General features: G+C 45.4%; 1 protein-coding gene across 2 annotated transcripts in view; it reads left to right on the top strand.

The window, feature by feature from the left end:
• The first annotated feature begins 5,581 nt into the window (after positions 1–5,581).
• The window catches only part of MAPRE3 (microtubule associated protein RP/EB family member 3), a 47,817-nt gene continuing 41,192 nt past the window's right edge, over positions 5,582–12,206 (top strand). For both annotated transcript variants that reach the window (XM_079941190.1, XM_079941189.1), the window contains exon 1: positions 5,582–5,722. The gene's annotated coding sequence lies outside the window, so the exon portion shown is untranslated. The remainder of the gene's footprint in view (positions 5,723–12,206) is intronic.

Below are 12,206 nucleotides of genomic sequence, written 5' to 3'. Positions count from 1 at the left end.
CATACTGTTTCCATGGGTCCCTTGTAAAGTTTAAAACCATGTCAAGGGTTCCTATATGTGGGAATCTGTCCTATTTGAGTGTCCTGTTCCACTTTTAGCTAGTTTCAAATGAATAACGGACACTCAGTAACAGTGACCAGCACTGCAGCTCCTCTCTGCCCTCACCTCACAGCTAGGGCAGCCCTGCAAGTGCCCATCTAAAGTCTAGCCCCCTGTCAGCCAGAGTTGACCCACTCTCTCAGACTCCCTCAACCACTTGGCTTCCCCTGTCACCCGGGGCAAAGCACAAAAGGTCAAGTTGTTTTTAACTTGCTTGGCTATTTTCAATCCCATGTGAGGTGCTAAGCATACAAAGGTAAATAAGATATGGTCTCTGAGAGTAAGGACCTCGGGTGGGGAGAGATGTGAATAAGCGTGGTATCGTAACACAAGGCAATGTGAGGCCGTGACAAGAACATACCTCGCACCAAAGAGAACGTGTCAACTGTCTGGAGTAGGTCCCTGACAGTGTCACAGAGGAAATGACACTAAAGCTGGTCTTGGAGAATGAGTGGGAGTTTGCAGAATGAGGGGAAAGGGGGACTCCAAGCAGGGTGAACCCCGTAACGGTGGCTCAGCTGTGAAACAGAACAGGTTTCTTGGCCAACCACAAGTGCTTCCTCTTTGTGGCTGACATATATGGTGAGAGGTAATGAGGCTGGGGGCATAAGAGGAGTGGAAGGTGAAGTGGAAATGGTTAGTAGGGGCCAGATTAGAGCAGAGCTTCTCTACCATGTGAAAGAGTCTGAACTTTTATCCTTCAAGCCAGTGTGTCTCAAACATTCCACTAAAGTACCCCAAAAGGCAGTGTGGAGAGTTCAGGCCTGGAGGTATCTTGAGTTCAAACTCTCTAAACGTCTTGTCTTTAAAATCATGTGATTCTTGCATTCTACTTCATCACATGTCTGGGTTTTTAAAAAATATTTTTAAATATTTTCCTGAATCTCTAAATAAAATCGAAGCTTGAGGAAGATATAACTATTTTATAGCTCCTCACTCTGTTTCCTTACATGACTCCCCCATGCCCAGAAGCTGTTTCAGCCAGTTTGAGAAGGGCAGCCATAGGGACTTAGGCAGAGGAGTTATGTTGATAAGATTTATCTTCTAGAAAGAGGCTTCTAGCTGGTGTTGAGGATGGGTCAGAAGTGGGAGAGACTAGAGGAAGAGAGACCAGGTGGGGGGCTCTGCAATAACCCAGGCAAGAGATGGTAAAGGTGATGGAGATAAAGAAGGAGAACAGACCTGAGAGCTATTTAAAAATGGAATTGATAGTGTTGGAAAACTGTTCTGGTATAAGGAGTTGGGGAGAAGATGTGGGTTAGGATCACCCTCAAGTTTTTCTTGGATAGTGATGTCATTAACAATAATAGGGAATATAGGAAAGTTAGGTTTGTGAGGGGGGAAGGGTAAATAAGTTTAATTTAAGCCTATTGAGTTTGAGGTGCCTGTGGGACATAGGGCTGGAGCTATCTAGAGGGCAATTACATATACAGGTCTGACAGTTGGAAGAGCTGATTGGGATGGAGATACAGATTCAGAAGTCATGGGAATACCTGAGGCCACTCAGGAAGTATGTATAGAGGGAGGAGAGAGAAATGAGATGGGAATCCCCGGGATGGTTAAGGGCAGATTTAGAAAGCAAGGGAGAATGGAAAAAGGAATGTCAAAAAGTCAAGAGGACTCATCACTTCCTGGCGAATGGCCAGTTCCAGGGCTGAGGTAGGGAAAGTACAAGATGAGCCGGGAACATCTTTTACCAGAAAGCAAGGGAAGGTTCAAAGGATGATGGGGACAAATCCAAAGGACACAGGGGCCAACTTGAAGTTTCTTCCACTGGCCAAATCTGTGGCCATTGAACATCTAAACAAATAAGAAGAAGAAAGGATTATAACCCACTGGGGGAAAAATCCCTGTCAACACTGATATAAATAAATAAATGGCAGTGGGTCTGAACCCTAAACCAGGAACTGGCAATGTGTGCCCACTGGACTTCAGAAACGCTATGAACTAGTAACTGCTGTGTGTGCCTTTTTCTTCTCCTCTTTGAAATGATAATGTCCATAGAAATTATCCTATGCCTGTGCCTCTAGTGTATGCTGGGTACGTATAGGGCAGATGATGTGTCTCTTTACTTCACAGGTCTTCAGATCAAGAGGACTGGTACTCAAGGAGTTATATCCAAGGAACTGGGCCTGAAAAGCCATATCCACACTGGGCCCTGAGTTAGATGTTGAGATCCTGGACTTCAAGTTGGTGCTGTCATGGATTGAGACCTGGGGGTCTTGAGGGAGGGGATGAGTGTATTTTGCATTGAGTGGCATGTGAGTTCTTGTCATTAGGTGGTAGGGTGTAGCAGATAGCATTTTCCAAAGATGATTCAACAATATCTCTCATCCATGCTCTTATTACGTGACTTGGACATTGCTCCCTTTGAGAGGTGTGGCCTATGTTCCCTTCCTTTGATATTAGGTAGACTTTGTGATGTTGTTCAACCGATAGGGTATGGTAGAAGTGATGTCTGAGGCAAGGTTATAAAAAGAGATGCAGGGACTTCCCTGGTGGTCCAGTGGTTAAGACTTCACTTTCCAGTGCAAGAAGTGTGGGTTTCAATCCCTGATCGGGGAGTTAAGATCCCACGTGTCTCGCCGCCAAAACCAAAACAGAAAACAGAAGCAATATTGTAACAAATTCAATAGAGAGTTTAAAAATGGTCCACATCAAAAAATGGTCCACATCAAAAAATGGTCCACATGAAAAAAAATCTTAAAAAAAAAAGATGCCGCTTTTCTCTTACTATTATATTCACCCTTGAAACCTTCAACTACCATATAAGTATTCCAACTGTCCCAAAGCCACCATGTAGTGAGAAAGCTAGCTCTGAAACAATATGAAGAGAGAGGGTTGTCTAGTTAGCCCCCTGCTGTTTTTAAGCTCCAGCCACCATCTGACTGTAACCACTTGAGAAACCCTGAGTCAGAACCACCCAGCGGAGCTCTTCCTGAATTCCCATCCCACAGAAACAGAGATAATGAAATGGTTATTGTTTTAAACCACTAAATTGAAGTGATTTGTTTTGCAGCAATAGATAACTGACACACGGTAAAATGTTAACATGTGGAGAATCTGGATGAAGGGTGTACAGAAACTCTTTGTAGAATGGTCCTTTATCCCATGTGTGACAAATGGGTGGGGCTACAAGGACCATAGTCTCTTCTCGGGATTACTCAGGACCAGCCAGCTACCTCTGATGCCAGCTACCATCCAAGTCCACAGCTACAACCATGGAGATGTGCTGGAACTTCAGAATGGAGAAGGAAAATAAACTGAGTCTGAAAATTTTCCCTTGTCCTTGTGACACCCAGACACCCTATAGATACAGTTAGGAACAGCTTCAGTTCTCCAACTCTGTAGCTAGGAAAAGTGTAGCCTGCATTTTTACTGTCCTAACCCCTTGATTTGCTCTGGGAATTATCCTCTACAGGAAACCCTCTCCTGTCTGAGAACTGCCTTGGATGGGTGGAGACAGTCTTGACTCAGCATATGCTGTGTCCCTCTCTTTTCTTACTCTATCTGTAGTCAGCTGCCTTCTCCTTCTCTCCTGAGAAAATGGGCTCAGTCAGAGTGCTTTGACACCCATAGTCCTGGGGTGGAATCTCTGGGAGCTATACAGGGAGACTCAGAAAAGAATGCTAGCCTACGAATTCTTACTTCTGAGTCATTCAAAGAGAATGCAGCATGTCAACAAGCCCAGCAGAATCCAGTGATGTTCACCAAGAGCGCTGGATCTGAGCTGGGTTAGGAGATGGTAGAATAGTAAGGCATGAAGGGCTTGTACTGATTATAGAGGGTGACAGGGATCATTGAAGAGGTCAGTAACTTGTGAGAAAATTTATTTAGTGGAAACGTTAGGGACAGTGTAGAAGGGAGACTAGCTACAGGTGAGGAGTCAGGAAACAGAGAATGCCAGAGTCTAAATTAATAGAGGACTAGAGTTTTGGCATTAAGATAGAGAGCTAAGTGAGTGAGAGAGGTGTAATAGTGTCTGTGGTACTTAAAGATTAAATATGTGTAAAGATCATATGGAAAATATTAGTGGAGACTCTGAGGCAGTTAGGTCAGAGAAAGTGAGGATGAACAAAAAAATTTTTTAACCTTTGACTCCTTTCACTTATTTCTTTGGAGTCAAAGAAGATACTTCTTTGAAGACTCTTTGAAGAAAATCTTTGTCTTCACTTGATCCAGTTCCATAAGCACTTATTGGAACTCTACTATGTTTCATATTGGGTGCTAGATGCTGAGGGAGCAGATGAATAAGACAGAATTCCTGCCTACAAGGGGCATGTAGTCTGATTGAAGAGACACATGCAAACCAAGGACAATACTGTAAGATGTGTATGGAGGTATACAAAAGGAGGTATGTACAAGATGGGTACAGAGGTGACCTTAAGATATCCACGGGAGTCAGGGCTGAGGGAAGGAGACCCAGAAGTAGTTTGCACAAAGAGAACCAAGCTAATGAAATCATGAAGTGGTGAGCATAGTGGAACCCTGGGTGGAGTACTGGAGGACAAGGACAGTAGGTGTGGACAGGAAGAAGAGGGATCTAGAAGAACTGGGGAGATCCATAAAAGCTGACCTAGAACAGGGAATTTGGGAACACCAATGAACATATCAAGGAGGGAGCTAGTTATGAGGGGGTAGAATTTAAACTAGCTAGTGGGCAAGATGAAGAAACAGGTATCGTTTACAAACGCATTGGGACAGAGACAATAAGGTTGATAAAAATTCGTGACATGTGTATAGAAGACTTTGTTAGCTCCATTTAGAGGTAAAGGTATAGACTTTTGGGCAGGAGACAAAAAGGAATGCTTAACACAGGCAGAGGAAAATTGAATTTGGGGATTAGAGTAACAGGCTGCGATTGAAAGCCATAAACCAAGAGAGGAGAGAAAGCCCAGCCTTAGCTCTCTCCTGTTGCTTAAAAAGAAGAAATATTCTCCCCTTTCTCCTTTGCAGTAGCCGTGAGACAGATAAGAATCCGTCATCTAGAGGGAGGAGATATGGGGATATATGTATATGTATAGTTGGTTCACTTTGTTATAAAGCAGAAACTAACACACCATTGTAAAGCAATAAAGATGTTAAAAAAAAAAAAAGAATTCATCATCTGGCTACTATGGAATCAGGTGTAAATGGTTGTTCTTTCTGTGATCAGTTAGGGTGGAGGAATTGTTACCCCGTTGCTAAGGAAAGAGGAAGGGGCTGTTTCCAGTTGCCATGGAGACAAGGTAAGAGCGTTCCCTCGATACCGCCGTAAATTTATGAGGCGGTGTCCTCTCCTTGTTGCTATGGCAACTTAGAGGGACTGTTCTCGTCGTCCCCACCTCCCATCGCAGTTGCTAACACAAGGTGGAAGTAGGGGCTGTCCTTCCCTCTCCAACCAGTTGCCTTGGAGACGGCTGGTGCCCTGGCCCCGCCCCGCTCGGACTGACAGCGGTGGCCGCATCGCGCCTGCGCAGTGCTCTCTTCCCCCGCAGTCTCTGTGCGTTGAAGCCGGAGACCGCGGCGGCCTCTGTTAGGACCCTCCGCCCCAGAGCCGCCGGTCGGAGCCGCAGCCTCCGCCGCAGCGCCCCCGCCGCCTGTCCCCTCCCCCGCCGCCTCCGCCGGAGCCATCTCGCGCACTGTGAGTCCAGGCCGAGGCGACCGACGCCGTGGGGCTGAGTCAGCGGGAGGCCCGGGCCCGAGCTGGGGGAGGGGAACCGAGTTGCCCCCCTCGCCTCCCGACCCGCGCACCCGCCCCCCAACTGCGTCTCCCCCACGCCCGCCTCCCTTCCTCCACCCCTCTCTCCCGGGCTCCCCGCGGCCTCAGCCGTCAGGCCTCCCCGAGCCACTCCCCCTCCCCTTCTCTCCCCACAGACCCACCTTGGGGCTTCTTTCCCGCTGGATGCGGCGCTACCGCACCTCTGCTCTGGACAGACTTTTCCCCAAAAAACTGCCCCCCGTTCGCCCTTGTCCCTTCTCCTTACTCCTCTTGGGCCTGACATCTCCGGCCTCTCGGGTTTTCCCCAGTGATATGCCAGAAAAAGAGTGACAAGGGAGAGAGCGAGGGGAGACTGGGGGAGGGGGGACGTTGTGCCTGCCCAAACGTTGGGGCCTCAGGTTTCCTACCCACACGCTCCTGCCCCGGCTGGCGTGGGGAGGCAGGTCTGGACAGTACTAGCTGGCTGCTAAGAGCTTGTGGGGCTTTCCGAGTAGATTTGCTGGGAAGCGTTCCGCCCCATCATCATGATCAGCTACTGCTTAGTGAGCACTCTCTAGTGCACGGTGGCCTTCTAGTGGGCTGAGCTCTGGCTTTGGCGGGCGCTGTGGAGAGGGACTAGAGAGAGTGGAGGGAGGGGAAGAAAAGGTTGCGTTTGGGAGCTGAAGTTCCTGCGCTTCCAGTGCGTTGTTGTGAATAAGCATCTTGCAGTACCCTTTAACATGCTTTCCATCCCCCCCCCGCCCCCTTCCCTTCCCCCCCCGCCCCCCCCCGTAGTACAACATGGATATAATGGGAGGTTTGGAAACAGGCCTGACACCCGTAGCAAATGCTTACTGTTTGTATATTGAAGGGTTGTGATCTCTGATACCTGTAAATTCCAAGTGGTAACCAACTGGGCAAGAGTGAGTTTTAACATAACATGTGCAGAGCGGAGAAGGAGGAGGAGAACTGAGGTTTCTCTCTGGTGTAGGGCTGAGGCTTGCACCCCCTGTTTCCTGCAGCTGTGTCTCTGTGGGGACTGTCACCTGATAGGGGTTCTAGCATATTTGAACAATTCCCTGGGTTATGTTTGCTACCCATCCACCTGCCCATCGTGCATTCCCTGATCTTGGAATAGAGCAGGATCCCAAACTGTTTTCTTTTTTCGGAAGAAATGGAGCTGAAGTTAGAGTTGGTGCGCACAGCCAGAAGCTGTCTCTTAATAAACGTGCCTCAACTCGAGGGCTCCTAACTACTGTGTGTACCTCATTGCCAACTTCCTTTGATTCTTTTTTTTTTTTTTTTTTGCTTGCAGATCTCAGTGTACTGTTAGAAAATGTGTGTAAATATCACCCAGTTAAACTGTAGAAGAGGCTTTGGGTTTTTTTACTTTAGGGTGCAAAAGGCGTAGATGGTTCAGTTCTAAAAATCATGGTGAAGAACCCACAAATTTGAGTTTCTGGCTTGCAAACGGTGAGGAATAACGATTTTGCGCCTTGACTTTGCTCAATCATGGCCTATTGGCAGCCTCCTCAGAGCCACTCCCCGCCCCCATGCCCATCAGATTAGTTTACAGTAGCAAAGACGGCTGTCGCCCTAGTTTTAAACATAGAGATGAAGTTCAGGAAAACTACTGCCCCCATGCAGCAGTGCAGTTTCTTCTGTTTCGAATGCCAGTCTGGGGTTTGGTGGGATGCACCTGCCTGCGGGGCGATGGGAACTGTGGGGCCTGAGAGTTACATTCCTTCTGTGTGGTCCTCTCTGTGTTGCATAGCTCACCGAAATACCCGAGCAGGGCAGGAGCAGACAGCTGTGCTGGAGAGCTGCTCCTCCTGAGTTGAGTGTATTTTGGGAATCAGCGATATTACTGGGGTGGAGGGTTGTGAATTAAGAAGCAAGAAAATGTGTCAAGGCTAGATAGATCAGGAGGGTGTGAGTAAAATGTCCCCTTTACAGTTTACTGTGGGATAGGACATTTCCAGAGCACCACAGTGGTTTTTATATAGGTTAATTTGCCTTTAAAATCCATACCTGTGTTTTATGAGATAATGATGGAATGCCTTTTAAACTGCTGCTGTTGGGAAACAGGACTAATACCTGTGTCTCATACGTTGCCTATCCAGTTGTTACTGAGTGTAATTGTTAAGATCAGGGAGAGGGACATGATTTGAACCAAATTAGACCTAAATCTATGTGATCTATGTTGTAGTCTTGTAGCACTATATTTCCTTGATTCTAAGACACACCAGCAATTTACCAGCAGCTTTTAGGTAAACTCATTTAACACTACCAGATCAAAATATACATGTTGAGTCTACGGTGCCTCCTAATTTCAGGAACATTAAAACAGCCAGGAAGCGGCAAGATTTGAAGGAGGGATTTGCGTGTCTTAGAACTGAGAATGATATTTATAATATTCCTGGGGATGTGATGATCCTGAGAGTGCATGCATTGTGAGGACGGATTTCCTTAAGTCCTTTCCCTAAGCCAGCCTACTCTGTGGGGTCGTGTATGTAAGATGATTGACTGCAGTTAGGCATGGCAGTTGGCTGTTGAAGAGAGGAAAGTTCCTATGTGGGAATCCATCCCAAGGCCTTCATATGGTACCCTCCAGAAGCGGAGCCAACTAGCTGGCAGCAAACATCGTATGAGCTGTACCTGAATTTAGCCAAGTAACATCTTTCAGAAGCTGAGCAGAAAATGTAATTTTTCTGAACCAAAATGCATCTGATTTGTTCACAGACATATTTGTAAAGATCCTAAGGCACATGTCCTCCCCCTCGTAGGATGTTAGAAGTGGAGAGGACTTCAGATGGCTCAGTGTTCTCATTTCCAGATTTCAGTATGAGACACCAAGAGTTAGTGACTTGCCTGAGGTCACCCAACTAATGTATAAAGTATGTGAAAACATTTTGTCAGCTGTGCACAGCATGCAAATTAATGTTGGTAGTTATTAGTGGCTGAGTCAGGATTAGAACCCAGATTGCCAGTCTAGGGCTATTCTACAATACCATGTTACCTCATCCCTCATATTTAATATTCTAGAGGGCTTTAATAAAAAATAATTTAGTAGTCTGTAATTAGCCCTGTAGACAAGGGCTTGTTTTTTGTCTGATTGCAAAGCCAGGTGAAATTGAGTGTCACACTGTCTAATTAAATATTTATTCTTGCCATCTCAAAAATATTTTTTCCCCACGCAGTGCATTTCAACTTCAAGGAAGTTTTTCCTTTCTTAAATTTGCATCATCTAACGTAAAGCAAACGCGAAGGTGGGTGTTTGAAGTCTTCGCAACTTATCTGTGAGGCTACTGCTGTATTCCAGGAAGCAAGGTGGAGAGGGCTGAAAGGGGGCCGAGAGGAGGAGCAAACTGGATTATCTTCCAGCTCCCAGAATGTAACCTTCTGTGGTTCCTGGAAGCCATAGAGATTTCTAACCCCTATCCTTGAGAAAGGGAGGTGATCTGGCCTCTGGAAGCAGACAAACCTGCGTTCAAATCCCAGTCCCACCACTTCCTGACCATGTGGCCTTGGGTGAGTTATGGAACCTGAGTGCCAGTTTTCTCATCTGCAAGCCTGAAATGCTACCCATCTGTTTTTTTTGTTGTTTTTTTTTGCGGTATGTGGGCCTCTCACTGTTGTGGCCCCTCCCGTTGCGGAGTACAGGCTCCGGACGCGCAGGCTCAGCAGCCATGGCTCACGGGCCTAGCTGCTCCGCGGCATGTGGAATCTTCCCAGACCGGGGCACGAACCCGTGTCCCCTGCATCGGCAGGCGGACTCTCAACCACTGCGCCACCAGGGAAACCCTACCCATCTGTTTTACAGGATTAAATGAAAGGAAGTGTGTAGAGTACCTGCTTAATAAGAGATAGCAACCATTAATTTATATTACTAAAGTATAAAATAAAAAATAATGCTTTCCAAATTTTATCATGACCTAAGTCCATCTTGGCCCCCCAATTCAGCAACCCCCATCTCCCAGCAGGCCTCTCGGTGTGTTTGACATGCACAGAGGGATTTATCCTGTGAAGACCTGGCACTTGCAGCGTTATTTCAACTGCCAAAATAGGAGTATATGAACTGCCCCTTTGTCTCCATGTATTCAGCTGACCTGGTTATCTGAAAGGCTGGCAGGGCGGGAGCAGTTGACTGGGAGAGCAGAGACTTCGTGCGTTTGTGTATGTCATGGTGGCGGTTAGTCCTCCACTGGGGAGGCCAGTCTGGGGAGTGATCTTAATTTGAAATGGAAAAGCTGCTGAGCTCTCCCTCGTGAGTCAAGCTCGCAATGGCCTTCATTCAGTTCCTCTACTATTAGAGGTGTAGCTTTAATTGGTGACTGCTCAGATCAGCTCTGCATCTGGGAGATCTGGAGGGCCCAGGAGAGGAGCTATCTGCCTTAGGAGGGAAACCTCCTTGCTAGTGAGGAGAGGTAAAGGGAGGTCATTTGGGGTGGCAACGGTTCCAGATGGAGTCAAGGCGGAGACTGCCACGTAATTAGGGAGCCCGGGCAAGCCATTCAGGTGGGACACAAATGAATTTAAGTTCCTAAAAATTTCATTTGGAAAGAAAATACTCATAAATAGGCATCTTAAGACTGAAAATTTAAACACAATAGTTTTAACCTCTGGGAAGTGGAATTTGAGTGTGGAGGAGTGAAAAGGACACTCAAAGGAGAACTCCTTTTTTTCATATATAATTCTATCTGTGAATTGTTGTAAGAAGCATGTGTGTGCTTTTGTAATTTAATGAAGACCAATAGAGTTGGTAGTGGTTGTTTTTCAGTAAGTACATTTTGGTGAGCAAGAAGCAGTTGCCTTTACTTGGAGCCGTCAATGCTTGGGGCAGATGGGGTTAGACTGCTTCCTTCAAACAGGCCAAGCCAGTTTGCACCAAACCAGGCTCGTAGGTAAGGACAGGACCCTCCAAAGTGGCTGCTTCCTGGCAGCCCAGGATACTTCACTGACCTCCTACCTCACCACCTCTTCCTAGTCTCTTCATTCCCTTCTTGAGAATTGTCCCTTCCTTCTCTTGAACAGTTGAAGTAATCATTGTTATTCTAATAAGCTATTTTAATTTTCAACTATTGATGAAAATGGCATCTGACCAGATGACCTTTATGAAAAATCTGTGCCCCTTACTTAGCATGAAGAGGGCTTGAAGTATAATGGCACCCAGCTGAAATGCTGACCTACTCTGTTATGGTAGCCGCGTTTTAGATCAGATCGGGCTGATAGAGCACAACTTTCCCACAGTGATTTATTAACTGCTTCCCCTAGGAATCACTGATAAACTGACAAAATTGTTAAGTATGATTGAGCTTTAATTTTCTCCTAAGTTGGTCAGTTGTGTTTCCTAGCCAGGTGTCCTGTTTATTATAGAAAGATGACACACCTATCATTGGACACGTGCTTTGACTTGCTTAACCAAGCGTTAGGATGGGTTATGATGAGTAATCCACATTCCATCACGCAGTGTTCCCTTTGGCCAAGAGTACAGATTTGGGCGACAGTTGGCCAAGGTTGGTGAGGCTTCCTGTGGCCAAGGATGGTTTTTCCTCTGTGTAGAGTTGACTGGCTAATACTGGCCTAAGTACAATATCTTGTTCTCACTAGCATCGTGCCCTACCAACTTTCCTAAACGGGTATAACGTTACATCGGTGTTTTGAGCTCTGGACACATTATTTGCCTGAAGTAAATAAAGATTTGGCCTATCTAAATGTTGTGACTCCACGTAAAATGATTTTTTTCCTGAAACTATTTCTTGTATATAGGGGATACATACCAGTTGTGTGATATATTTAAAATAACTGAGCAAGAAGCATGGCTTCAAATTTGCCCAAGTAGTTTTGACAGTGTGTATCAAAAACGTTAAAAGGAGCATATGTTTAGATCAGAGATTGCTGTTCTAGGAGTATTGCGAAAATCAGAGATGTATATAAAAATACCTATACAGTGATTTTTATTAATGCAACATTATTAATTATAATCATTATTAATAACAGCAAATAGTTAAAACAACCAAAAGGATCAATAATTAGGCATTGGTCAGTTCACCTAGATGAAATACTGCACAGGCATCAAAAATCTTGTAGACTATTTTTTGATATCAGAAACTTTTGATATAATCAATGAAAAAAAGGATGCAAAATTGTGTGGCAAGAATGATACCAACTTTATTTTAAAATATATGGAAAGGTACTAGAAGGGCATATGCCAAAACCATAAGTGATTATCTTTAAGTAACGAGATTACTTTTCTTTCTGAGTGCTTTTCAGTGTGTTCCAAACTTTTCTGCATTAAACAGCTATAACTTTCATTACAAAATTTTTAAACCAGCGATGTATAGTTTCCATGTAGTAGAGCAATTGCTAAGAAAATCTCAAGGTATTTAATTTTTTATTATTTTGTTTCACTATGGTCATGATTCAA

The sequence above is a fragment of the Stenella coeruleoalba genome, assembly GCF_951394435.1.
Source record: "Stenella coeruleoalba genome assembly, chromosome: 13".
NCBI classification, from domain to species: domain Eukaryota; kingdom Metazoa; phylum Chordata; class Mammalia; order Artiodactyla; family Delphinidae; genus Stenella; species Stenella coeruleoalba.
Note: the sequence above shows the minus strand (reverse complement) of the source record. Positions and strands in the feature narration are given on the sequence as shown.